We start from the raw sequence: 25,745 nt of genomic DNA, 5'->3' as shown, positions 1-25,745 counted from the left end.
TTACTACCTGTACCTGCAACCTGATGCTACAGATAAGATGAGCCATGGAAATTCTCCATGAAATGTCCTTTGAATATTTCAAGAGTAGGCTTTATACTGTAGGACCCAAATGAATACACACACTTGACCAAGGACAGAGATTGAAATCCTTATGGCCTTGAGAAATTAGCAATCTCATTTATAGGCCATTTTATTTTGGGAGAATACTTAGGTCACACTTTATTTAGTTTGTCTATATTGGACTATCAACAAACTATCTGTTGATAAGCAACTGCTTGCTAAGGGTAAGGTAAGGTTTAGGGCTAGTGGATAGTTAGAACATCTACAAACCATCTACTTGGGACTATCCAAATAAAAAGTGTTACCAATACTTTTATGGGGTTTTAATACTTCATAATAGACCTATCATAGTACAAGGGAAAAGCCTAATGCTGCTTACACAATTGGCTTTTTCAATGCACTATATAGGCACATTGTACAAATACTATTTGTACTACCACTATTTGATATAGTATTTTTGTCGCATATATTCATAAGGCACTACATTTAGGCACTACCATCAATTAAGGAAGGTTGAAGCAATGGAGTTATTGAATCAATGAAACCTCGTTACCTCAATAAATACAATACACTACCATCCATTTACCAGTTTGGGAAACCCTGCACTAGACTACTGCAACACCATTTCCCCTGCCATAACCCCTCACATTGGTGCCACAACAAAAAGAGAGAAGTTGATGTGCAGGTCCGCGGAAAAAACGTGTGCTGTTTTTGGATATTGATTAGCGATTGTCAAGGATGCACAGAAATTCAAAAATATATGTGGAGTTTTTAGTTCAGATTATTTGTTTGCAATATGTGATCTATAAATTAGAGAGGTTCATAAACTGTTTATTCGATTGTGGGGTTTGAATAGCGTAAGAAGACAACTTATTTCGTGAGAATCACAACATAGGATACAAAATCAATTGTAGCTCTTAAAGGGGCAGTAGCCTACATTGGGTGTATAATTTTCAATTACAGCATTAATTATTCTGCAGTTATTCTTCTGCTATTTATTCTGTTACCAATAATATTAACATGTTAATAGTATCTTTTGATTACAATTATTATGCCTAATCTTTTAACTAAATGCAATATATTAGCTTCCAAAATGTAAGTAGGTCTATCTAGCTGTCCGATAACACATTCTGATGGAATGGCTTGTCCTGCTCTTTGGAAAAACCCAGAGTGCATTGAGTGAATTTTGGAAAAAGATCTTGGTTCCTTTCTAAACATAGCAATGTGAATGCAAAGAGGACCACAAAATAGGTGAAGTGAACTGGTCCTCATTCAAAGGCAGTGTGAATACAAAGAGAACAGAGTTTTTTTTCCTTTTTTTCTCAGAGTTCACTTTAAAGAAGACTGAGATTGGTTATTTTAAAGAGGACTATACACTAAAACATTAGGAACACCTGCAGTTTCCATGACAGACTGACCAGGTGAATCTAGTTGAAAGCTATGATCCCTTATTGATGTCACCTGTTAAATCCACTTCAATGAGTGTAGATGAATGGGAGAAGACATGTTAAAGAAGGATTTTTAAGCCTTGGGACAATTGAGACATGGATTGTGTATGTGTGCCATTCAGAGGGTGAATGGGCAAGACAAAATATTTAAGTGCCTTTGAATGGGGTATGATAGTAGGTGCCAGGCGCACCGGTTTAAGTGTGTCAAGAACGGCAATCTGCTGGGGTTTTTCCACGCTCAACCGTTTCCCGTGTGTATCAAGAATGGTCCACCACCCAAAGGACATCCAGCCAACTTGACACAACTGTGGGAAGCATTGGAGTCAACATGGGCCAGCATCCCTTTGGAATGCTTGACACCTTGTACAGTCCATGCCCCGGACGAATTGAGGCTGTTCTGAGGGCAAAAGGGGATGCAACTCAATATTTTGTACACTCAGTGCATGTGAAAACACCCTGACCCATACTGCCCCCGGTAGGTATACAAAATTAATGCACCTTCATCTTTGAAATAAGGACAGGAAATTCATAGTGTTTATCCTCAGAACAAATGCAGATGTATAAAATATGAAACATATTTAACCAACATTTTGTTGCTGTACACTGTAGGTATAGTATTGTCACAAACACTGATGGACATTGGGACACAAGCAATCATGTTCAAATGTTGTTGTTTTTAAATGGAAGTTCATGTGTTTGTTACAGGTCAATAACATTCATGGCATATAAGTAGAATCCTTCAAACAGTACTAAAATGTTTAATTCTGTCCTGGCGTTCACCTACAGGTGGCCAGTCTGTAAAGACCTACTTAGAAATTATCAGTGGTCTTTCCTAAAGTGCTACCTTGATACTCAGTTTGACAAACATAACAAAATATACAGTACATTGTGAAAAGGCATTGTGGTTGAAACATGTATATGTATACAGACAATTCCCAAAAAAAATTCTCTGAATACTGTCCATGTTTCTAGGGCTCAAATTCTGCCCTTATTGTGATATGACAATGATACGTTTTTGGCAATACACAGAGTCTAGAGATGTGTACTTCCCTGTCTTCATTAAGAAGGTTCAAGGGAACTCAATGGCAAGGACTACGTCACGAACAAGTCCAGTTTTGACATTTGAAATCAAATGTGTTTTTTTTCACGTTCAATACAACATAATGCATTTACCACCAATACATCTTCAAAACATCTTTTAACGGCAGTACTGAACTCTTCAAGGGAGTTTGATAGTTTAAAATGAGTAGATGTCCTCATGAGTAGATGTCCTCAATGGATGAACTTGGGAGTGTTAAAACAGACATAAAAACAAATGTTATAACATTTTAACATAAATACAATATATAGTTTACACGAACACATCAAATACAATTCATATGAAAAAAATATTATTGTGCGTGAATTTGAGTGGTTCTTCATATAGTAAGCTCAACCATATAAATGTAAATGTTTCAGACTTTCTGTTGGATTACTCTCATCCAACTAGGAGTGTAAAAACATGGTTTTGTTATTCGGACCACAGCTAGAGAACAGTGACGTAGAATTACAGTGTAATTCTAAAACAGACGTACAAATGAATTAGTGATTGAATCACAAGCATTCTGAATACTCTGACATTTTTCCAAATGTATGGGGCAAAAAAAAATTGACCATGAATAACAAATCTAATCCTTAAGTTAACCATGATAAAAAAGAGAGTTGGGTGACAGACAGACATACACCACAGAGTGATTGATCAAACGTGGGTAAACACTGTCACAAAGCCCAATTATCTTATGTTAACAATCACTCAAGCACTTTGAAAGAAATGCTAAGTAACATGACCTGGCAAGAGATGAACGACGACTGCAGCATTAGACATTTAAAGCACTGTCTGTCTGTCACCTCAAACAGTGAAGGATGGCAAGGCATCATTACATACATTGGTATGTAAGTAGTATGAAATGTATATATAAAACTGTAAATAAAACTGTATGACTATAAAAACATGTAACAGAAATAGTCATGGAACATAAACACCTTTTAAAAGTTCATGCATAAAATATTAGAAAATCTGGTACCGTATGAGGTACAACCCTGAGAACTATTGCAAATCTACAAATCAACCTTTTTAAGAGGCATTTAACATAAATCCTACAATTTGTTGTGTTGTATGATTTATTTGTTAGAGCCAAGTTTAGTTGGCTATCAAGGCCTTCTTCCTTATCAGCTTTAGTATTGAGTTAGTCCCCTTAGCAATAACATTGACCAATAGTTCCTCATCTCATGACCCGGATGGAGGTGAATTAGGGAGGAAACAGGCTCTGAAATGTCTGTCTTAAAACTCTTAATTTTCGAAACAGTTATGTCTATAGTAAGCAGAAACAGCACAATACTCCCATAGGTAGTGGTAAGAGACAATATATGAAGGAAGGATTTGACATGGTGGTCGATGACAAAACTTGCTGTAACAATTCTTATGGTGATAAACATGTAGAAATTGTAGAATTGGAAACCATCTTAAAAGGGGTTTGGCAGTGTCTAATCTCGGAATCCAGAACCAAATCTAGAGTGAACGTGGGCCTATGGCCAGCTACTGGACATGGTACTGGGGGGCGTGTTGAGATGTTTGGCCTAATGTGAGTGGCAAAGTACACATGCCCTCCTCTGAAATCCTTTTAGCAGTCTATGGGCCTAAAGTAACCCCTCCCCTTCCGAAATTCTATAGATGCCAGGTTTAGACCAACCCGGCAAAATCGTGATTTGTCCAAATAATCAGTGATGCAAAAACCAGCTTACCGGAAGAATTGTTCATAGTAACCCTCATATTCCCTATGTTCAGATGTTGTGAGAGACTATGCATGTCTCTAATATGACTAGGTACAAGTTGCCCTTCGTATCTAAGAGCTGCTTATCCTGCCTAATTCCTAACCTTAACCACTAGGTATAAAAACACTGAACTGACCTTAGATTAGAGTCAGGGGCAACTTGATCCTAGTGCTACTCCTACTGATATGGAGGTGGAGGCTGGGGAGCATAAACAGGAATATTACACAGCACAATGGGGAACAGCACCTTGAGGTCAGAGGAACCTCTGATATGTAGACTCACCTGCAGGAGAGGAGAAGAACCGGAAGAGAAGACAACATCAGAACAGAAGGATAAGCATTGGGCAAGTCCAATCACCTATTTAACCTTACGATTTTGATGAGATCTGAGAGGGTTATACAGATGTAAGCAATACGGCAAAAATTGCACCTGGGCTATCGAGAGGGCAAGTAGGGGTGATTTCCATAGTGCTTATACCTCTCAGACTCATATTCACAACGAGTCTCTAGAGTAGGAGTACTGATGTAGGATCAGTTTTGCGTTTCATATCATGAATAACATTACATGGACGGGGGGGGGACCTGATCCTAGATCAGCACTCCTACTCTGAGACGCTTTGTGAATGCGGGCCCAGATCTCCTGGAGTGCTTAGGGGGTAGGGGTCGATTTGGGATTGGCAGTAAAAGCTGCATAATTTCCAGATGGATACCTACATCCACAGTGTAATCCACCTCCAGTATAGGACAGTTGGTGATAGTGAGAGCCGTGTTGGGAGGGATGGGAAGCATCATATCGCTGTAGACCTCAGAGCTACTGGGGTTGACCGGCTGACCATCCACTGAGGCCAGGTTTTTCATCTGCAACCTCCTGTTGCACTTGTTATGGGTGTAAAACATCTGCTTCTGGATAAGGGTCGCATGCGGAGTCACCGTCCGAGAGGAGCCATTACTAAGCTCACAGATGATTTTCACCATCTCTCCTACAGAAAAAAAAGGGGATTCAAAGGTGAGAAGATGTCCGTTTATACGAGTGTGTAAACACGACTATCTTGGAAGACTTGACAAGTGATTAGTGAGCAGGAATTTCTATCGAGTCTCCATTTATTTGCCAATAATAGACATGAGTAGGCTATCATTTTGTTCACCAGTCATGCGCTTCAACTCACAGGCACGCACACACAGCATTTCTAGCTAACATTCTGACACAATTATTCCCTTGTTCACAAAGAAAGACCCACTTCATAGACCAAATCTGGGTGCATACCAAAGTCTGCTGGTCTTGTAAAATACTAGCCTTGTGAACAAGAACTTACTGCTGCATTCCTGTTTCGTTTCACATCGTGCACGTAGAATGTGAGCTCACAAGGTCAGGATTGTTGAGGGCTAGTAAAATACAGCAATGTCAAAGATGAACAGTTTCAGGGTTGGAGCCCCTCTAAGGAAGTGTTTTTATTGTTCCAGTACTAGCTTCCTGAGTACTTGTACATCAAGCTGCCTAACGCTACAGAAACAGGAGATAGGCTCCTGCCCTTTGGGCCATTCGGGCTTGGACAAGGCTTACTTACCTGGGACAAAGCCTTTCCTCTCAGTGCAGACAGTCATTGAGATGGGACCTGAGGCACACCAGAGGCAACACAGGGTCTTGGTGTTGCTGCCTGCCAGAGGAGCCTGGAACAACATTTACATTACATTTTAGTCATTTAGCAGACGCTCTTATCCAGAGCGACTTACAGGAGCAATTAGGGTTAAGTGCCTTGCTCAAGGGCACATTAACGTCATTTAGCAGACGCTCTTAGCCAGAGCGACTCACAAATTGGTGCGTTCACCCTATAGCCAGTGGGATAACCACTTTACAATTTGGGGGGGGGATCAGGGTTCAACACACAGAGATCAGGGTTCAGGTTAACTGTCCTCCTTAACACGGACCGTGTACTGATCACAATGACTGCATCCCAAATGGCACCTTAGGGCCATTAGAGCTCTGGTCAAAAGTAGTGCACTATATATATGGAATAGGGTGCCATTTAGGAAACAAACAATGTTACAACTCTCTGCTCATACTGTTTGATTATTGATAGAGACTTAGTAATTATTCGGATTATATGTGATACTGATTATATGTGATACTTGTGTGAACGATATTGTGAAACATAGGCTACACATTGTATGGCTATGTGACAAATGCTGAAATTCTTTCTTCAACTCAAGCCAATCTAATATGAGTCATAGGCCTATATCAAAAGAGAATTAGGTGGATAACCTACATAAGGCAATTATAAGAGGATGACATTTAGCTCATTGACATTCAAGGTTGGCGTAGTGCCCAGGTAGGTTTAGATAGACAATGGGAGGACATGCCCTTACCAGAAGATGTGGTTGGTTGGCATCTATGTGGCTGGCAAAGTTGAACTCAGTCTCATACTCCTTGGCTAGATGCCATGGCCTGTGTATCTCCACCTTCATCGAGTAGATTATACTGCCATGCACCCCATGGAAAGAGGAGGGGAAGTTTCTGAATGAATGGAAACAAGTTTAATAATAATGGTCAGACCTTGAGTATACAACGTTGAATAAAACATACAAATACAGTAATAGACTTCATACACACCCTTGTGGGATTTGGCATGTGAATGGGTACACATGGGTTCCTGGTTGAAGTGTGGTGTTAGGGACCGCTGAAGGTGGAAAGCAAAACAGTTAATTTAAACACAACAAAACAGCTAGCTAGCTAGCTAGCTATGATTATAACTCCAATGTGACACACAGATACACTGACGCACACACACCTTTTAAATACACCGGTGTATCAGAATTCAGATTATGATGCATCTTTGTAAATAAGTAACAGTGTCGTTAGCTAAGTAATAACGTAGATACCGTTATTTTCTTGCATTACAATTTGAGAGAAGTTGAAGAATTCCAGCCTTGCCGAGTGGACTCGTCGTTGCCTTCTGCGTCGTCCTCTTCTTCCTCCGCCGCCTCCTTGTGTTGTCCACTGTACCTTTGCTTTTCCATTTAATGTCAATGTTATAGAACTGAGCTTTGTTTCCTTCGAAAGATCAAAGGAAATCTGACCTGCCATAAAGTCACCACTCGAGAAAGTCACTCTCGGATTAAAGGCGTTGAAATTTATAGTGAAATTTTTAAACGTTTCTCCAAACATTTTGTACAATAAAAATGGCTCTGTGAAGAAAAAGCAACAATTGTGGGTGTGTACTGTTTAGACCAGACTGCGCAAGCCCACGATATTCACACAGGGGCGTCTAGTGGTTCTTCTTGAATGGGAATTTTAACCCGTTCATGTCCCTTCAGTCAATCTAACTATTTAAAAAAACGTAGCTAGAACAATTGCAACCCGTAAGTTTTAGATATGATGGCGATTATTTGAGTGCTGTATGGTTTAGAGCAGGGGTGTCAAACGTCCGGCCCACGGGCCGGATCAGGCCCGCAAACGGGTTTAATCCGGCCCGCGAGATGATTTTGTAAAGTATAAAAATGAGCTGCAATTTTTCAATAAAAAAACTGCTGTTCCAATTGTGTCCACTGGATGGCGCAATAGCAATTGTGTTAAGCAAGCAAGCTGTTTATACCGGGGCAGAGCAAATAGGTCAAGCAAGTGCAGCCAGTCCGGATGAGCTACTTTGTTGTGCCCGCGATATTTATTACGGCTTCTACTTTTAACATTATGTGCTTTGGCACCCTCATTGCCCCAATATGTCTCTGTCAAAAAAGAGAAAAGTGGACGCAGAGTGTTCCAAGAAAAATTGTTATCCTTCTATTTATTCACGGAATTGAATGGGAAAGCTGTATGTTTGGTGTGTTCACAGCATGTTGCAGTGCTGAAAGAATATAACCTTCGTCGCTACTATGTGAGTCTTCATGCCGACAAATATGACAACTTTCAAGGACAGCGGAGAAGAGAGAAGGTGAATGAACTGTTGGCGGGTCTGAAGAAACAGCAGTCTGTGTTTACTCACAGCCGAGACATCAGTGGCGCTGCAGGGAAAGCTAGCTACCTCATTGCTAATGAAATCGCAGTGGCTTCAAAACCATTTAGTGAGGGTGAATTTGTAAAAACATGCATGATGAAGGCAGCGGAGATTGTGTGCCCTGAAAAGCACCAGGCTTTTGCAAATATCAGCCTGACAAGAAACGCAGTTGCAGACAGGATTTCCGATCTTTCAGTGGATTTGGACAGCCAGTTGAAGCAAAAAGTAAAGTAATTTATTGCGTTTTCGGTTGCAATTGATGAAAGCACGGACATTACAGATGTTGCACAACTGGCCATTTTCATCCGCAGAGTTGATGACACATTGACCATCACCGAGGAGTTCGTGGAGTTGGTGCCGATGACACATACAACGACAGCAGCTGATATTTTCACTGCACTCGTCAGCGCGCTGGACAGGGTCGGAGTGGACTGGTCCCGCGCTGTCAGCCTGGCTACAGATGGTGCGCCCTCAATGATCGGGAAAAAAGCAGGCGTTGTGACAAAGTTCAGAGAGAAAGTGCAATCTGCAAATGGAGGATGTGATTTTTGGACATTTCACTGTATTTTGCACCAGGAGGCTTTGTGTTGCAAGTCATTAAAGATGGATAACGTCATGAAGGTGGTCATCCAAACTGTTAATTTCATCCGATCCAGAAGCCTGAATCAACGTCAGTTTGACAGCCTTCTCAGAGAGAAAGACCACATCTATGGCCTGCCATACCACACTGAGATAAGATGGTTAAGCCGAGGTGCTGTGCTGAGGCGTTTCTTTGATTTATGAGAAGAAATTGAACAGTTCATGGAAGAAAAGGGCAAACCAGTGTTAGAATTTCATTCCGCAGAATGGATGCAGGACCTTGCATTTATGGTGGATGTTACAGAGCACCTGAATAACTTGAACAAACAGCTGCAAGGGTGCAACAAAGTTGCCATGCAGTATTATGACAGCATACGTTCTTTGAAGTTGAAGCTGTCATTGTGGGAGACGCAACTCGCCGGTGGTGATGCAGCTCACTTCCCCTGTCTGAAAAATGTGTGCGCGACCCAACATGTGGCAGACATGAAGCGGTTCAAAGATAAAATAACGGGACTGTTAAGGGAGTTTGAGCAACGCTTTCCGATTTTTGGTGAACTGGAGAAAGACTTCAACGTTTTTTGTTCGCCATTAACCGTGAATCCCTCTGATCTGCCCGTCAGCATCCAACTTGAAATAATACACTTGCAGTGTGACTCGGATTTGAAGGGCAAATTTGCCGCAGCTGGCTTGGACACATTTTATCAGAATCTCTTGCCAGGTTACCCCAACTTGACAGCCCTCGCTGCAAAACTGTTGTGCATGTTTGGAACCACATATCTTTGTGAGCAAGTTCTCTGTAATGAGCATAAATAAAACAAAGCTGCGCTCAAGGCTCACGCACAAGCACTTGAATCACATCTTGAAGTTGGCTGCCATTCAGGATGTGACGCCTGATATTGATGCGCTGGTGAAAGCTAAAAGATGCCAGGTATCAGGAGTCAAATAAACTATGCAACCCCACTTAAAGTGCTACATGAGACACCCTGATATAGTTCTGTGATCTGTGATATACTTCTGTGAATCACTGAGGCATTGTGTGTTTGTGTGTTGTTTGTCCTCAGAATTTCAAATAACTTGAGGTGTTTTATGATTAATAGTGATGTTGTGCTTTTGGACACACTGTCCTCAGGCTCCAGCTTTATGTTTATATGTTTTTATGTTGATGTGCTATTGTTTTTAATTGATTTTTTTTTATTTGTATATTTAACCTATTCTTGACTCTGTGGTTCTTGCACTTGTTTGGGGAACAGGATTTCATTATTTGTATCTACATTTCTGCCTGAGAAATGACACCCTGATATAGTTCTGTGATCTGTGAAACAGTTCTGTGAATCACTGAGGCATTGTGTGTTTGTGTGTTCTTTTTCTTTAGAATTTTCAAATAAACTTGAGGTGTTTTATGATTAATAGTGATGTTGTGCTTGTACTATTTTGGACACACTGTCCTCAGGCTCCAGCTTTATGTTTTATGTTGATAGTATTAAAACAAAGAAAACAATCTGAAGTTGTTGTTTTTAAGTTATATATACCATGATTTTACCGGTCCGGCCCACTTGGGAATAGATTTTCCTCCATGTGGCCCCTGAGCTAAAATGAGTTTGACACCCCTGGTTTAGAGATTCGAAAGTAATGAGATGTAGCCAAATTAATTAAGTTCAATTCACTAACTGCAATGACAGTTTAGCTACCGACAACTAATCTCTAAAATAGCAGTTTAGCTAGCTAAACAGCTTCACAATCGATCTACTCATCATTCATTCCACTGAGCGCAGCCCTTGAGTGAGTATTTTGAGGGAAACTTTTAAACCTCGCACGTGCAGGTCAATTTCTGTTGTCGTTAAACTAAGGTGGTTTGATTGGCTTTGTTTGTGCATGAAGAAAGCGACCACCTTTCTAGGCGATTGTTTGTGCACAGAGAAAGCGTGAAAGGTGTTGTCGCTTTCTCCATGCTCAAACAAAGCCAATTTGCTAACATGTTGTCAATTGGCCTGAAGCAGTGTCAACACCTGGGCGGTGATCAGTAAGGCACAATCCACAACGACAACATTCAGATAGAAATAGATCGGGCAGATATGCCTCTGCCATGTACAGTAGAGTAAGGAATCTTGTCAGGCCAGCTCAGTATTGCAGATAGAAATTCCATGCAGGCACTGAACAGGACTTACTTAACATGTCAGAGAGGCATGTCTGTTCTACACTATATACACTCAGTGGCCAGTTTATTAGGTACATCCACTAAAATGGTTAGCTCCTACAGAAAGTTGCCTTGGCTTGCTATATAAAGCAGGCAGACAGGCATTCAGTTACTGTACTATTGAAAGTTAGAATGGGGAAAAACTAGTGACCTAAGCGACTTTGAGCATGGCATGATCGTCGGTGCCAGGCGTGCTGGTTTCAGTATCTCAGAAACTGCTGGCCTCTTGGAATTTTCACTCGACAGTGTCTAGGGCCCTCAAACTCAACTCTGGACCTCGAAGCCAGTTCCACTGCATTGTTGCCCTCTAGTCAGGAACTGATTTAGACCTGGGACACCAGGTGGGTGCAATTAATTATCAGGTAGAACAGAAAACCAGCAGGCTCCAGACCTCGTAGGGTAAGAGCCGAATACCTCTGGTCTAGGGTTAACAGAGAATGGTGCGACCAACAAAAAACATCCAGTCAGCGGCAGTCCAGTGGGTGAAAACAGCTCGTTGATGAGAGGTCGAAGGAGAATGGCAAGAATTGTGCAAACTAAGAGGTGGGCCACAAACAGGCAAATAACCTCGCAGTACAACAGTTGTGTGCAGAACGGCATCTCGGAATGCACGACTTGTCGGTCCTTGTCACGGCTGGGCTATTGCAGCAGACGACCACACTGGGTTCCACTCCTATCAGCTAAAAACAAGAAGAAGTGGCTACAGTGAAGCGATCACCAACACTGGACAACAGTGGAGTGGAAAAACATTGCCTGGTCCGACGAAGTCAGGGTTTGGCGTAAGCAGCATGAGTCCCACTCCTGCCTGGTGTCAATGGGACAGGCTGGTGGTGTAATGGTGTGGGGAATGTTTTTCTGGCACACATTAGGTCCCTTGATACCAAATGAGCAACGTTTCCATGCCCCGAATAATTCAGGCTGTTCTGTAGGTAAAGGGGGTCTGACCCAGGACAAGATGGGTGTACCTAATAAACTGTCCATATAAGTTCCACAATATTGTGCCCAAGTAGCCTACTGAACTAAGGAACACAGTATGATTAAAAAACAGCCCCCCCCTCTTGCTTCTTCAGGTGTGTTCTCAGGCCAACCAGGAGGCGACAGGTGCTGCTTCTCCCAGCCCTCAGGTCAGAGAGACCTCCCAGGCAGGGCAGGACTCGCCGGGCCCGTGGAGTAGGAGGAGGCCACAGCCACTGCAGCCTTCTCCGCTTCAGTGTCATGTTAATGACGGTAAGACGCATGGTCACCAGCCAAACCAGCCTGGTCAGACGCTTACTCCCCTTCCTGTCCTGCCTGGAACGCATCGCTGTGGCAGCAGAGGGGTACACCACCAGTACTCCCTCCACCAATGCAAATGCTCCTTCTATGGTGTCTTCCTCCACTCATTCTGCCTTCGCCACCCCAATTACTGCCAGCAGTGCACCCTCTAACCCAGCTAATCCACCCAGGGCACTCTCCACCACCTCCCAGAACTCGCACAACAGGCGCCCGTCGATCCCTCATCCGTACCCAGACCAACCGCAGAATGGGCCTGTTTCGTATCATTGAGAGCCATCTGTCCAGACGAGGCTCCCTCCATGAGAGGGCCAGATGAGAGCTCTGAGGGATTCTGATGGGGCTGCTGGTTCTGTTTTCTATGTTGCCCACCTTGTTTTTGTTAACCTGTTCCTTGGTTTGTTTTAATAAATGCCACCTCCAAATGTAGATGGGTTTGACAGTTTTGTTGAGCTGCTAGCATTGCTGGCTGCACATGCAGTATTATCCGATCCCAGCATTGTTGATTTTTTTCTTAAATGTACATATTCATTCCCCTTACAGTACATATCATTTTCATGTAGGTTCATACTGTAAAAGAGACGTCCTACTCCAATTCCTTTCCCTGGTGATATAAAATAAAAACAATGTTTCCTGTAGCCTTAGTAATAATTGCAGACTATTCCTCAATGGTTAATGATAATTGTTTGGTCCAGTGAAAGCACTGACTCTGCACTATAAGGCATTGGTTATTTTTGGTTATTGTTATTTGACGCTGTGGCACTGGGTCTTTACAAATTACATAGTGCTGCTGTACAAGCCAAGCACTGGGCCTCTAATGGTAATGGTGTTTAATGCAGTGCTACAACACTCATTCTTCTGAGCCAGACTCTGACTCCTCATGTAGATACTGCTCTGTCCTCTCGGCAGGTTTGGTGCCCATCGTCTAACTATAAAGACAGACAACCATCGCTAATGGACAACATCACATGGTTATATTTGCTGAGCAATGCATTGCAAGAGATTGGGGAAGATACCCCACTGAGGTAAAGGACGGGAGAGAGTTAATCTGTTAATTGCTTTCTGTTATTATATGCATCTGTCAATGTCAAAATGGACATCAAATGTGATTTATAAACCAAATCATTTGTATACTATTGCTTTACTTAAAAGGTTACAAGGTATATTATACTGGTGATTACTTTTATGTTAACTTATTAATTTGTTAGTTCCTGACATAAAATATATTTTTGACTTGATTTTTGTCAATTAATTTGTGGAAGAGTGTTGCACAGAGCACATTCAGAGATGGTGACAACTGTTATTTTCTTGCCACTAGATGGTGATAGTTCCTTTTCTATTGTATGATGTTCAGCGGTTGATCTGAGTAGCTCAACGAAGACAACTAATGCTGCGTTCATAACCAAGTGGGAAGGTGGTATTTACCGCAGACGACTGGGTAAAAATCCACTTGAACGTCCCTCCAACTCGTAGTTACTTGTGGGAAACTAGTCTATCATCCCTGAGCTCCGACTTCTCCCACATCCTGACCTCTAATGTCACCTACTAAGGAAATGACCTCGATAACAGCATTTTCGGCAGTTAAACATAACAAAACATTATTTATAAAAATCAATCTATTGATATGATTTTTGAACATTATAATTTTTTTTACAAGCATGATAGCTGTACTTTTAGTTTATGGTTGACTGAGCTTGTTGGCCATTAGCCAATTGGCGTTTCTCAATTAGTTAAAAGCACGTGTATGTAACTGGTATTTACCCCTTGGTTATGAACGCAGCATGCATCATAGGTTGTCATCCTTTTAGACTGGAGTCATGCTATAAATCTGTGCAGGAAGCAATGAGGCACACACAGTCACTTTCATTGTGCGGTTGTTGAACAATGAATGTGTTTAATCTTAAAGGGAGCCTATCGGTAACATTTTAACCACTTTAAATGTCAATATCTTCCATTTCAGATATCAAGCTTCAGAAGTGTTTTCAAAGCTTCACTTTGCACTCTGGTTTTAAGAGAGAATACAATCTCCACAATGTTGAAAATGGTCTATTAGAAAAACACTTCTAGGACATACAATTCTAGGACATTTATAGGACATAAAATCACTTGACACAAGTTTACTTGGACCACATATCTTTCCATTCCCACTGTCTCGTTCTTTCATGATGAACTTAGCAGAGAGAAATCGACTGCCAGCGCTCTTGTCTTCACGATGGGTGTGTCCCAAATGACACCCTATTCACTACTTATATATTAGTGCACTACTTTTCACCAGTGCCCATAGGTCAAAGGAAGGGTACTAGATAGGGAATAGGGAGCCATTGAATCTTTCTCATTGGGGCAGTGAAGTACAACACTTTGAACAATTGACTTGTCAGTGGTCATGCCGGGCTGTGTAAATGTATTGAGGCCATGCGTTACAAGACGTAGAGCATATCTTGGTCTTGTAACAATGAGATTTCATAGATGGTTATCGTACCACACTGCATGGCTCACTGCTCAATGCTGTCAGAACATTGTACCTTGACAGTTACACACTGTCCCCTCTGCTCATAAGTCATGGCTCTGTTTTTGTGTCCTCTTAAGCAAAGGAGAAGGATGAGGGCCTTCAAATACAGCTGTATCGAAATATTTTTATATACAGTACCAGTCAAATGTTTGGACACACCTACTCATTCAAGGGTTTTTCTTTATTTTAACTATTTTCGACATTGTAGAATAATAGTGAAGACATCAAAACGATGAAATAACACACATGGAATCATGTAGTAAACAAAAAAGTGTTAAACAAATTAAAAAATATTTTATATTTGAGATTCTTCAAAGTAGCCACCCTTTGCCTTGATGACAGCTTTGCACACTCTTGGCATTCTCTCAACCAGCTTCATGAAGTAGTCACCTGGAATGCATTTCAATTAACAGGTGTGCCTTGTTAAAAGTTAATTTGTGGAATTTATTTCCTTCTTAATGTGTTTGAGCGAATCAGTTGTGTTGTGACAAGGTAGGGGTGGTATACAGAAGATAGATTTTACCTATTTGGTAAAAGATCAAGTCCATATTATGGCAAGAACAGCTCAAATAAGCAAAGAGAAACGACAGTCCATCATTACTTTAAGACATGAAGGTCAGTCAATCCAGAACATTTCAAGAAAGTTTCTTCAAGTGCAGTCACAAAAACCACCAAGCGCAATAATGAAACTGGCTCTCATGAGACCCGCCACGGGAAAGGAAGACCCAGAGTTACCTCTGCTGCAGTGGATAAGTTCATTCGAGTTACCAGCCTCAGAAATTGCAGCCCAAATAAATGCTTCACAGAGTTCAAGTAACAGACACATCTCAACATCAACTGTTCAGAGGAGACTGCGTGAATCAGACCTTCATGGTTGAATTGCTGCAAAGAAACCACTACTTAAGGACACCAATAAGAAGAAGAGACTTGCTTGGGCCAAAAAACACGAGCAATGGACATTAGACTGGTGGAAATCTGTCCTTTGGTCTGATGAGTCCAAAATTGAGATTTTTGGTTCCAAGGCCATGTCTTTGTGAGATGCAGAGTAGGTGAACGGATGATCTCCGCATTTGTGGTTCCCACCGTGAAGCATGGAGGTGGGGGGGCTTTGCTGTTGACACTGTCTGTGATTTATTTAGAATTCAAGGCACACTTAACCAGCATGGCTACCACAGCATTCTGCTGCGATACACCATCCCATCTGGTTTGCGCTTACTGGGACTATCATTTGTTTTTCAACAGGACAATGACCCAACACACCTCTAGGCTGTGTAAGGGCTATTTGACCAAGAAGGAGAGTGATGGAGTGCTGCATCAGATGACCTGGCCTCCACAATCACCCGACCTCAACCCAATTGAGATGGTTTGGGATGAGTTGGACTGCAGAGTGAAGGAAAAGCAGCCAACAAGTGCTCAGCATATGTGGGAACTCCTTCAAGACTGTTGGAAAAGCATTCCAGGTGAAGCTGGTTGAGAGAATGCCAAGAGTGTGCAAAGCTGTCATCAAGGCAAAGGGTGGATACTATGAAGAATCTAAAATATATTTTGATTTGTTTAACACTTTTTTTACTACATGATTCCATATGTGTTATTTTTGATGTCTTCACTATTATTCTACAATGTAGAAAATAGCAAAAAATAAAGAAAAACCCTTGAATGAGTTGGTGTGTCCAAACTTTTGACTGGTACTGTATATACTGTATATATGAGGAAAAACATCTTCAAGATTATCCCAAACCCATCTCAAAGAGACATTCAACATAAGAGCAAGTTGTCATCACTAATTGAGGAAAGCGCCTTTCCCTGGTGAATTCCCTTGAATTGTCCATTAGAGGTGATGACTCCTCTTGATCCTTTTTATCGCAATACACACATAAATAGTGGAGAATAAAAAACATGTTTCAAGTTTAAATTGAACAGAGGGTTGCAGTGACTCAATCCCACTGGCATTCTCAACAGAGTGATCATGACCACCCTCGCTCCACCAGGTGGTCCTCTGCCATGATTGGGCATCGTTCACAAACGCTTGTTAGGACAAGATGGCCAGTTGTTGGGAGTTAAGAGGAGGAGTTTTGACTGACCACGTCCTCAGAGTTGTTCCTGGTCTCCTGGCCAGGGCTACAGTGGGGAAAAAAAGTATTTAGTCAGCCACCAATTGTGCAAGTTCTCCCACTTAAAAAGATGAGAGAGGCCTGTAATTTTCATCATAGGTACACGTCAACTATGACAGACAAATTGAGGAAAAAAAATCCAGAAAATCCCATTGTAGGATTTTTAATGAATTTATTTGCAAATTATGGTGGAAAATAAGTAATTGGTCACCTACAAACAAGCAAGATTTCTGGCTCTCACAGACCTGTAACTTCTTCTTTCAGAGGCTCCTCTGTCCTCCACTCGTTACCTGTATTAATGGCACCTGTTTGAACTTGTTATCAGTATAAAATACACCTGTCCACAACCTCAAACAGTCACACTCCAAACTTCACAATGGCCAAGACCAAAGAGCTGTCAAAGGACACCAAAAACAAAATTGTAGACCTGCACCAGGCTGGGAAGACTGAATCTGCAATAGGTAAGCAGCTTGGTTTGAAGAAATCAACTGTGGGAGCAATTATTAGGAAATGGAAGACATACAAGACCACTGATAATCTCCCTCGATCTGGGGCTCCACGCAAGATCTCACCCCGTGGGGTCAAAATGATCACAAGAACGGTGAGCAAAAATCCCAGAACCACACGGGGGGACCTAGTGAATGACCTGCAGAGAGCTGGGACCAAAGTAACAAAGCCAACCATCAGTAACACACTACGCCGCCAGGGACTCAAATCCTGCAGTGCGAGACGTGTCCCCCTGCTTAAGCCAGTACATGTCCAGGCCCGTCTGAAGTGCATTTGGATGATCCAGAAGAGGATTGGGAGAATGTCATATGGTCAGATGAAACCAAAATATAACTTTTTGGTAAAAACTCAACTCGTCATGTTTGGAGGACAAAGAATGCTGAGTTGCATCCAAAGAACACCATACCTACTGTGAAGCATGGGGTTGGAAACATCATGCTTTGGGGCTGTTTTTCTGCAAAGGGACCAGGACGACTGATCCGTGTAAAGGAAAGAATGAATGGGGCCATGTATCGTGAGATTTTGAGTGAAAATCTCCTTCCATCAGCAAGGGCATTGAAGATGAAACGTGGCTGGGTCTTTCAGCATGACAATGATCCCAAACACACCGCCCGGGAAACGAAGGAGTGGCTTCGTAAGAAGCATTTCAAGGTCCTGGAGTGGCCTAGCCAGTCTCCAGATCTCAACCCCATAGAAAATCTTTGGAGGGAGTTGAAAGTCTGTGTTGCCCAGCGACAGCCCCAAAACATCACTGCTCTAGAGGAGATCTGCATGGAGGAATGGGCCAAAATACCAGCAACAGTGTGTGAAAACCTTGTGAAGACTTACAGAAAACGTTTGACCTGTGTCATTGCCAACAAAGGGTATATAACAAAGTATTGAGAAACTTTTGTTATTGACCAAATACTTATTTTCCACCATCATATGCCAATAAATTCATTAAAAATCCTACAATGTGATTTTCTGGATTTTTTTTTCTCATTTTGTCTGTCATAGTTGACGTGTACCTATGATGAAAATTACAGGCCTCTCTCATCTTTTTAAGTGGGAGAACTTGCACAATTGGTGGCTGACTAAATACTTTTTTTCCCCACTGTACATCTCGAATTCTCCACCCTTTTCCAAAAGTGTACACTTGCAACTTCCATCACTGATTTAGAAGCATGGGATTAGTTTAAGCATTGGCTGGAGGGAGTGTCCACTGTTGTAAAATCCATGTGAGAAAGGCTGTGTTTTTCTCCATGTCCAATATTGTTTTTATGACTCCACATTCTGTTTTACGTGACCCATATCAGATTCACGGATTCCCACTGATGTAGCCTCTAAAATAGTGCACAGGTGCAATGTTTGTCACTTTTCCTTATTTTTTTGAAGGGGGTGATTGTCGTGGTAATGATTTTATTTTTTGAGCGTCCAGACTGAGGTCCCTATGAAACATCAGAATTGTATCAGGATTGAGAAATGTGGCCTAAATCCGAATTCAAAAGATCAGATTCCATGTGGTTTTTCTTGTTTACACATTCAGGAAGAAATCTGATGGGTATGTGATACGCAAATACATTGGACTTGGGTTGCGATGGAGAATCAGGACTCAGCCCAGGTCACATGGTCAGCCCTATCACAAGAGAACCAAGGATGGTTAATTGAAGCATAAACCTGGGATTGGGGGTATCCCTTCGTTTTTGGATGGATTGGGGGTATCCCTTAGTTTTTGGATGGATTTTCAATATCAAAAGATTGTTACTCTAGGTAAAACCTCACTATTTGTACATGATTAACACCTGAAAAGTTGGATTATTTCAGCTGGGTTCACTTTCCTTGCCTCAGTACATAACATTCCACTGTTAGTAAGAGTGGAAAATTGAGGGCCTTTGATTTGCTTTGAGGGGGCTTAATTCCACTCAATGAGAGGTTTTCAGTAACAGTGGAGGGTAGAAATCTGTATCAAAGGTACCTAAGCTTTGTACGCAGGGACTAATCCGGGAGCAAGGGGATCCGGCTGGTTTGAAAGTAGAAGTCTATTTGTTGTGGGCGAGTGTTTGGCACGCTCTGCTACAAGGCTCCTGCTCCCAGGCAACGGGACCTTTGACTACATACTTTACACACACATACACAGGCGGACACACACACACACACCCACACTCTCTTGTGGCTGTGGCATTTATAATGAGCTTTGACTTCAGCTGTCTCTAAAAAGGGCACCCTATCAGGTTAATCCTGCTACACACACACACACACCTATCTATCTATCCATCCATCTGTCTCTCTATCTGTAGTATCACATTGCATAGTCTAAAGTTGATCATCCAGACATTATTGATGTGGTGGTTGGTGTGTATCTGCTTTGGATTTCACCTACTAGGTTTGAGGTAAATAGAATCACAATCTCTAAGGTTTTCCTTGGCATTTCTTCCTAGTTTAGTTTGTTTTGTAGGCTATTATCTAAGGATGTTTGATACCTTTGTCATTGTGATAGTGTTATTGTCTATAGGCCAGTCTTCTCCATTCTGTACCTACAGTAAGAGCTTACGTAGAAGCACTGATAAACAAACCTTATAATGAGGTACCAGGTGTTCTGTCCTACCTCTTTCTCTCGTTAGAGCGGTGACGTGTCTCTACCCATTTTCCGTTTACCTGGCAATTTTCATGTGACATACAGGCATTCCAATGTACTGTAATTGCACAGGGAGAGAGAGAAGAGCAAGTGAGAGAGGAGACGTAATATAAAAATGAATTAATTCCATATTAAAATATCTCAACAATATTTGTGCCGTTTCATTTCAGTTTAGGCCAACTGAACTGTATTTCATACTCAGAAGAATATGCATGTCCTCCTATATACAACCCAGGCATAAAGAGAGCTCATTCAGAAATGTCTCAATTAAAAGCAGAGTAAGAAACCACAGAGGATAAGCTGAATTATTGATCTCTTGTTTCTCCGTACTGCCTCTCTCCTCTTGTTAATCGACAGGTTCAGGCCTGGTGACATTGAGGATCTCCTCTGGTAGTGCACTGCTGCCATTTGCAATTCAGATGGAGGGCTGAAGGAGAGGAGGAGAGGGGGAAATGGGGAAAGAATGAGTGGGATGAAGAGGAAAGATATAGCACAGGGAGGAGTGAGAGAGGAAAGAAGTGGAAAAGGGAAACCAGGCAGAGAAGAGGTAGAGGTTCAAAGCAACTGTAAATAATAGGCCTACGTATTGTGACGTGGAATCTACGTAGAAAATACATTGGATTTGAAAAACGTCTATTGTTTTGAGGGTGAAATTTCATCATGGTAACCAAATCTCAACATAGACAAATCTTGTATAAAATATGTTGAATTTGTACCTTTAAAACAACGTCAGATCTTCAATGTTATATCCACTATCAGAAAGAAAAAATGTCTGGGCAGCACCTCCTACTGGAGAATTGATCTATTTACAACTATTAATTTGGTCTACTATCCAGGGTTTTAACTAAGCTCTGCCCTGCTTCACTATGATATTTGTCACTGGCTATTACCAATGTGCTATCGTGAGAATGATTGGAGAGAGAGCTCCACTTCTAAAACTAAATAGATTCACTGTTGCTATCGAAGTCATTCCAAAGGGTAGGTTTTGTGTTTGGTTATCAATGCAACCAAATATCAACATGTGTCTTCTGCTTGGATAGTTCCATCTGTGCCACTAACTTAGTCTGGCTTTAATTCCAGTTTGTCTACAAATTAATAATTGATATGTTGGATTCACGTCTCCATCTCAACCAAAAATCTAAGTTGAAAAATGTGACTAAATCAAATCAAACTTTATTTAAAGTGCATTTAAAGTTTGATTTGATTTAGTCCTATTCTTTAACTTTGATTTTTGGTTGAGATGGAGATGTGAATCCAACATATCAATTACTGTGTGGAGCCTTTTCTGTCCCCAGGGAATATCACTTCTTATTTATTGTAAAATATTGTAAAATGTGGATTCCAAAAGGCTTTAAATATGTCAGGTTACCTTAAAAACACAAAAAGGGAATTGTATGCATTTGTAACACTTTCTGTGAATGTAGGTGTTTTTTCCATGTCCCGGGTGTTATTCATACATTTCCACGAGAAATATAAGTCATAAAATATATGGGTGGGTTAACTGCCTTGCTCAGGGGCAGAACTACAGATTTTTACCTTGTCAGCTCGGAGATTCAATCCAGCAATCTTTCAGTTACTGGCCCAAAGCTCCTACCCGCCAGGCTACCTATGAGGTGTATACTTTTGTTTCAAAGTAGATTTGTTTAAGAATACCAAGAATCACTCTGTTTGATCCTGATTTAGCCCACTGCAGTAAAAGGTGAATGTAATCTCAACTGCAATCCAGGTCATTTGGTTCTGCTATTAGATGAAGCACAATAACACATCTTTGTATAACTAAACAAAATATCTGACATTGTTTTTCCATTGGAATTTGGTTGTGCTTTTAGATGGTTGAAAGCATAGTGATGAACACATTGGATATTCAACTAACTTTTGGCTGTCTTTTTGAGTGGGTGAATATAGCTTGTAATCTCATTAAGGAACGTCTCAACCAAATATTACCCAATTATCCACCTTGATATTACATGGTGTGCCAATTGGGCTGTGCTCAACAACTGGAGATGAGGTGCTGTGTAAAATAAGTGGATAATGCATATACTAAGTATACCAAATATTAGGAACACCTTCCTAATATTGAGTTGCACCCCCCCGTTCGCTCTCAGAACAGCCTCAATTCGTCGAGGCATGGACTCTACAAGGTGTCGAAAGCGTTCCACAGGGATGCTGGTCCATGTTGACTCCAATGCTTCCCTTGGTTGAGTCAAGTTGGCTGGATGTCCTTTGGGTGGTGGACCATTCTTGATACACATGGGAAACGGTTGAGAGTGAAAAACCCAGCAGTGTTGCAGTTCTTGACACAAACCGGTACGCCTGGCACCTACTACCATACCCTGTTTAAAGGCACTGAAATCTTCTGTCTTGCCCATTCACCCTCTGAATGGCACACATACACAATCCATGTCTCAATTGTCTCAAGGCTTAAAAATCATTATTTAACCTGTCTGCTCCCCTTCATCTACACTGATTGAAGTGGATTTAACAAGTGACATCAATAAGGGATCATAGCTTTCACCTGGATTCACCTGGTCAGTCTATGTCATGGAAAGAGCAGACATAGACTTTATTAAGATACAGTTTAAAAACAGTTAAACAAATTTCATAATTGAAAAAGAGGCAATGAAAGGGTTAACCCTGTCAGATTTGTGCAGTTCTGTGCCTTAGCACTCACCCAAGGAATTCCTACAGCAAAACAGGAAGCCACAGAGAGAACAGTTGGCAACCTTAATCTGGTGCAGATCCTTTGATAACACTTTCTTCTCCTTAAACCTTGCTGGTGAGGGCTCTGCTAGAAACAAGCTCTGTCGAAAGACCGAACAACTAGTCCTCTATGTCATTTTCTACTGATCTTCACTAAGAAATGGTTTAGAATCAAGAATAAAACACTAAGCTGAATCGTCTCTCTCTCTCTCTACCCATCTCCCTTTCCAACTATTCCTCCCCCCTCTCTCTTTCACACACACACACACACACACATACACACACACACACACACACACACACACACACACACACACACACACACACACACACACACACACACACACACACACACACACACACACACACACACACACACACACAGTGCAGATTACTATCCATGCAAAAACTTGCTATAACCACCACCATGTCTCTCCAGACCACAGAAACCCTTGTTTTCCACCAGTAGGCCTAAGTGTGTGTGTGTGTGTGTGTGTGTGTGTGTGTGTGTCTCCCCAGCCAAAGCCTGTTCATCTTATCCAGTGCCACTGCAACGTAATATTGAAACAATGAGAAAAAGGCTCTTTGGGGTTTCCTGAAAAGCCTATTGCATCATGAAGTCAGGGTGAAAGAATCTGAACATTAAATGCGCCGACGTGGTTCGTGGTTCGCCCGCTCTCTCTGCGGTCCAGCTGTAAAAGCCCATACTGTCTCTATGATGTCATAACCACAGCCGTAACACCACTGCTAATGAGAGTGAGACTGGCACACACACACACACACACACACACACCCACACACTGTAACCTTTAACCACGCACTAGTCATGTCTGAAGTTTGAATAACATGCTACTATGACAACTGAAGTGCTGTATAGAGAGTTACCTTGGTAAACTCGTCAGGCTAAATCCTCCCTCAGCAATTACCGTTCACCTTCCAAAGACCTTGAAGAGGAGGAGAGCAACACTCTCACTTTTAACAGGAGCAGTGAGGCGTGAACGCACTGACACTGTGTTGTGAACATGAGTTGAGTCTGTTCAATTGTGTTGTAAGAAGTTGTTCAATAGCTTAGAAGTTCTCAATGTTTGTTGGGTCTTGTTAGTTGGTAGAGAAAGCTCCGGTACCGCTTGCCGTGCGGTAGCAGAGAGAACAGTCTATGACTAGGGTGGCTGGAGTCCTTAACAATTTTTAGGGCCTTCCTCTGACACCGCCTGGTATAGAGGTCCTGGATGGCAGGAAGCTTGGCCCCAGTGACGTAATGGGCCGTACGCACTACCCTCTGTAGTGCCTTGCGGTCGGAGGCCGAGCAGTTGCCATACCAGGCAGTGATGCAACCAGTCAGGATGCTCTCGATGGTGCAGCTGTATAACTTTTTGAGGATCTGAGGACCCATGCCAAATCTTTTCAGTCGCCTGAGGGGGAATAAGCTTTGTCGTGCCCGCTTCACGACTGTCTTGGTGTGTTTGGACCATGATAGTTTGGTGATGTGGACACCAAGGAACTTGAAGCTCTCAACCTGCTCCACTACAGCCCCGTCGATGAGAATGGGAGTGTGTTCGGTCCTCCTTTTCCTGTAGTCCACAATAATTTCCTTTGTCTTGATCACATTGAGGGAGAGGTTGTTATCCTGGCAACACACGGCCAGGTCTCTGACCTCCTCCCTATAGGCAGTCTCGTTGTTGTCGGTGATCAAGCCTACCACTGTTGTGCCGTCGGCAAACTTAATGATGGTGTTGGAGTCGTGCCTGGCAATGCAGTCATGGGTGAACAGGGAGTACATGAGAGGACTGAGCACGCACCCCTGAGGGGCCCCCATGTTGAGGATCAGCGTGGCAGATGTGTTGTTACCTACCCTTACCACCTGGGGGCGGCCCATCAGGAAGTCCAGGATCCAGTTGCAGAGGGAGGTGTTTAGTCCCAGGGTCCTTCGTTTGTGATGAGCTTTGAGGGCACTATGGTGTTGAACGCTGAGCTATAGTCAATGAATAGCATTTTCACATATTTATTTATTTTTGTCATTTAGCAGACGCTCTTATCCAGAGCGACTTACAGGAGCAATTAGGGCGAAGTGCCTTGCTCAAGGGCACATCGACAGATTTTTCACCTAGTCGGCTCAGGGATTAGAACCAGCGACCTTTCGGTTACTGGCACAACGCTCTTAACCACTAAGCTACCTGCCGCATAGGTGTTCCTTTTGTCCAGGTGGGAAAGGGCAGTGTGGAGTGCAATAGAGATTGCATCATCTGTGGATCTGTTGGGGCGGTATGCAAATTGGAGTGGGTCTAGGGTTTCTGGGATAATGGTGTTGATGTGAGCCATGACCAGCCTTTCAAAGCACTTCATGGCTACAGACGTGAGTGCTACGGGTCTGTAGTCATTTAGGCAGGTTACCTTAGTGTTCTTGGGCACAGGGACTATAGTGGTCTGCTTGAAACATGTTGGTATTACAGACTCAGTCAGGGACAGGTTGAAAATGTCAGTGAAGACACTTGCCAGTTGGTCAGCGCATGCTCGGAGTACACGTCCTGGTAATCCGTCTGGCCCTGCGGGCTTGTGAATGTTGACCTGTTTAAAGGTCTTACTCACATCGGCTACGGAGAGCGTGATCACACAGTCATCCGGAACAGCTGATGCTCTCATGCATGCTTCAGTGTTGCTTGCTTCGAAGTGAGCATAGAAGTAATTTAGCTCGTCTGGTAAGCTCGTGTCACTGGGCAGCTCGCGGCTGTGCTTCCCTTTGTAGTCTGTAATAGTTTGCAGGCCCTGCCACATCTGACGAGCGTCAGAGCTGGTGTAGTACGATTCAACCTTAATCCTGTATTGACGCTTTGCCTGTTTGATGGTTCATCGGAGGGCATAGCGGGATTTCTTATAAGCGTCCGGGTTAGAGTCCCTCTCTTTGAAAGTGGCAACTCTACCCTTTAGCTCAGTGCGGATGTTGCCTGTAATCCA

At 42.3% G+C, this 25,745-nt stretch overlaps 1 pseudogene across 1 annotated transcript; it reads right to left on the bottom strand.

Moving 5' to 3' along the window:
• Nucleotides 1-2,169: 2,169 nt before the first annotated feature.
• LOC311145118 (arrestin domain-containing protein 3-like) lies at nucleotides 2,170-7,620 on the bottom strand (annotated as a pseudogene). Its single transcript, XR_014615576.1, has 6 exons — nucleotides 7,196-7,620; nucleotides 6,927-6,993; nucleotides 6,683-6,830; nucleotides 5,884-5,986; nucleotides 5,033-5,298; nucleotides 2,170-4,601 (listed from the first exon to the last, which is right to left on the bottom strand). The product of XR_014615576.1 is annotated as an arrestin domain-containing protein 3-like (transcript).
• Nucleotides 7,621-25,745: the final 18,125 nt, after the last annotated feature.

The sequence above is a fragment of the Coregonus lavaretus genome (genome assembly GCF_964263955.1).
Source record: "Coregonus lavaretus genome assembly, chromosome: 17".
Taxonomy (NCBI): domain Eukaryota; kingdom Metazoa; phylum Chordata; class Actinopteri; order Salmoniformes; family Salmonidae; genus Coregonus; species Coregonus lavaretus.
Note: the sequence above shows the minus strand (reverse complement) of the source record. Positions and strands in the feature narration are given on the sequence as shown.